The sequence below is a fragment of the Eschscholzia californica genome, unplaced genomic scaffold, assembly GCF_041429995.1.
Source record: "Eschscholzia californica isolate CP2 unplaced genomic scaffold, dmEscCali1.0.p SCAF_2, whole genome shotgun sequence".
Lineage (NCBI taxonomy): Eukaryota > Viridiplantae > Streptophyta > Magnoliopsida > Ranunculales > Papaveraceae > Eschscholzia > Eschscholzia californica.
In genome coordinates this window covers 37,400,284-37,403,905 of record NW_028238309.1, presented here as the reverse complement: position 1 = coordinate 37,403,905, position 3,622 = coordinate 37,400,284, and the positions used below count along the sequence as shown (strand labels likewise).

Below are 3,622 nucleotides of genomic sequence, written 5' to 3'. Positions count from 1 at the left end.
GATAGCAATTTTTTTTTTATTAAAAATTGATAGCAATTTTTTTACTGAAAATTGATAGCATCTGCCTTGTAATGTTAGTGTAATAGTTGTGGATGGAAGTAATTCTGAAATTGGAAATAGACTTGTCTTTTTATTAAAAATTGATAGATCTTCATTGTAATGTTAGTGTAATAGTTTTTGGATAGTATTGGTGATTTCAAACCCAATCTCTTTTTTATTAAAAATTGATGGCATCTTCATTGTAATGTTAGTGTAATAGTTGTTGATGGAAGTAATTCTGAAATTGGAAATAAGACTTATCTTTATATCTAATTTTACTAGAGAGATCAAAACTAAAGAATACACGAGTAATCGAAACTTTGACATGACTCTGAGATCTTAACTTTTATTCAGTTGTAAAATGAAAGTTTATGCAAGAATGAACCTGAAAAGATGATGCCCAAACAAATTCATTCAAAACATTCAAATAACTCCTAAAAATATCAAAAAATAATTGTAGATTACTAGAAGAACAAATATAAATTTTGCGATGTTCATTTGTTTCTCGACTCCTACTTGTAATTGCATCCCAATAAAATCCGAACCTGCAAAAATATGAAGAAGAAAAAGAGTAATTATAAGAATCATAATCACCCAAGTTTTATTATAAACAAGTATTCTTATACTCACTTTTCACATGATTGTAATTCTAGTATTAAGTTTAGTAGTTCTAATCGAATCCAAGTAAAAGACCAACCTTAGATTTCAGAACATATTATCATTTTTCAAATAGAAGAGGATGCACAAAATTATGTGAAGTTACATATAAAAGCTACGATTAAGAAACAAAAAGTAACCCAAACCACAGGATGCATAAAAAGTAACCTTGCGGCTCCTTTAGTATCTCTGTTAGGATAAGCTACTGACCTAGCTTCAAAGATAGTTACATGGAGGTTTCCGTGAAGCAGAATCATAGCCATTTCTTACCTGTACAAATTTGAAAAAGACAAAGCAATTAAAAAAACTAAAGAGTATATGACCTAGCTTTAAATTCATCAAGTGTTGTATAAGAGTCATCCAAAGCAATTAAAAAAACAAAGGCAACAACAACCATTTACAAATATTTGGCTTATAAACATACCTCATCCGGTTGGGGTACTTTTAGGGATCAATTTTCTCTTTTTCATCCTCACGGTTGGTTTCAATCGATTTTTTCGTGGGCGTCCTTTACGGGTAGTTACTAATGGGTCTTTCACATTCACATTTTGCTCAATGTCGTTGTCGTTGGCTCTCTCATAAGCATTAGCATCGGTTGACTCCATCGTACTATACAACTCCATCTCATTATCGATCCATTGAGAAACTCTTCGACAATGATCTTCATTCTCTGACGCCAACTCAGCAAGCTCAGTAAGTTTACGATACAACATTTTGTATCGATTTTGTTCTACAATATTTTCAAGATCAGCTCCAACTGTCATCTTTGAGTGACGCCTACGTACATCTCTCCTCTACCTCCTCAAAATGTACATGTCTGGTAAAAGTTTGACACCATTTTGAAATAACGCAAAAAGGGCATGCCTACATAATATCCCTTTGAACTCAAATAAAGGACAAATACATTGGACTTCGTTTGTAGAACTTATGAATCGAAAAAAAAGTGACTTGGATTTTTCCTAGTCTCCAAACTTAATGTCTTCTTCTATTTTATGCTGCACCCCAAAATACGTCTCATGAATTGAAATCAAACGGCAATATAATCATCCAGTAAATTCTAATTGAAACTCTTGGAACTTTGATATGGTGTATACACTTTGAATTTGTTCCTCCATCTGAAGCATTGTCGCACATGGGACCATCTGTGTCAAAGACTTGAAGTCAGCCAATGTTTCATTTTCTATTTTTTTCTTTGAAGCATTCTCACATTGCTCGACAAATTGTTTCAGTGTTGTCTTTGAATTTACATATGCATCAAAAAAAGCATTAACACCTTCACTCCTCTGAGTGCTAGACATACCAGCCCAAAAATATGGCTTCACGTAACATGGTACCCATCGATATCTCTCTATGTATAAGAAATCTAACCATTCATTTTCAAACAAGTCAAAAGTTTCAATCATATCATCCCATCTATAATCAAATTCTCTAACATCATCTATGTCATATACCAACCTTTGTAAAACACTAGTTATTTCATGATAACGGCTTTGACTTCCCACTTTTTGAGGTACTTTTTTCATTATGTGCCACAAACACCAACGATGTCTAGTATTAGGAAGTACCTCTGCAATTGCACATTTCATTGCTTGATCTTGATCGGTAATTATACCTTGGAGAACAGCATTATCCATGCACTCAAGAAATGCTTCAAATAGCCAAATAAATGATTTCGTATCCTCATTAGAGATCAAGCCGAAACCAAAAAGGGTTGATTGACCATGGTGATTGACCCCCACAAATGGTGCAAATGGCATCTCATACCTATTTGTCAAGTAGGTAGTGTCAAATGTGACAACCTCTCCAAATTCCTTGTACGCTTTTCTACTACGCCCATCTGCCCAAAACACATTTTTTAATCGGTCTTGATCGTCACACTCGGTTTTGAAGAAGAAACCTTTGCTTTGTTCATTCATTTTTAAGAAATAACGATTAATTGCAAGTGCATCTCCCTCACCTAGTCGCTTTTTTCTTGATTCGTCTAAATAATTCCTGATGTCTTTGTCAATAAATGGTAGATTTTCATACCCTCCAGCTTCAACTACTAGTCTGTTATAATTCTTACTTGGACAAATTCTAGCTTTGTCACCTAATTCGAGTTGCCTTTTAACAAGTTCACTAATGTATCTATTACACTTAAAGTAGCGAGATTTTGTAGGAGTAATAATCTCATGATTGTGGTCGAGATGAACTTTCGTCAACATCCATTGACCATCAAATCCTAATCTTCCAGCAACCTTAACCTTACAACCTGTTTGCATGGTAGGCCTTGGTTGCAGTGATCCGCTAGTTTTAAGAATTCTATTGCCTTAACGAGAACACGCAAATGTGACATACCTATAATCCCCATTTTAATCCTTGTCCAAAGATCTTTTCCTAACAGCAAAACCCTTTTTACAAGCATACCTTCTGAAAAATTCAAATAACTCTTCATGCGAACTAAATTTCATACCAACTTCAGGTTTAATTAATTGTTCTTCGTCCGTGATGGGTTGTTGAACTTCTTCGTCAGTGACTAACTCTTTCTCCACTACATTTAAATGTAAAGAAAAACTATGATACGTAATAACAATGCATGGTAAGACATATTATGTAAATCTATGTTGTCATGGTATGTATCCTAAATTGAAATTTGTGTTATTCTATGTTGCAATGGTTTCTATACTTTGTGGTTACTTATGAAATTATAATAATGATAATACCTTCAAAGGAGGAAAAAACCTCTTGAGTTTCGCCTCCAATTGGATAGATGCTTCCAGATTCCATACTCACCCAAGGATTAATGAAAATTGCAACAAAATTAGTTTTCAGATTCTATACGGTCGAGAATTCGGATCATACTTATACAATAAAATCAGTACCAAAAATTAAAATGATGAGCAGAAAACTCAAAAGCTTAAATCAGTCAGTGAGTCAACTACAAAAT

General features: G+C 33.7%; 1 pseudogene across 1 annotated transcript; it reads right to left on the bottom strand.

The window, feature by feature from the left end:
* Nucleotides 1-365: 365 nt before the first annotated feature.
* Nucleotides 366-3,622, bottom strand: LOC147557685 (protein FAR1-RELATED SEQUENCE 5 pseudogene; annotated as a pseudogene). Its single transcript, XR_015235337.1, has 2 exons — nt 907-3,622; nt 366-584 (listed from the first exon to the last, which is right to left on the bottom strand). The product of XR_015235337.1 is annotated as a protein FAR1-RELATED SEQUENCE 5 pseudogene (transcript).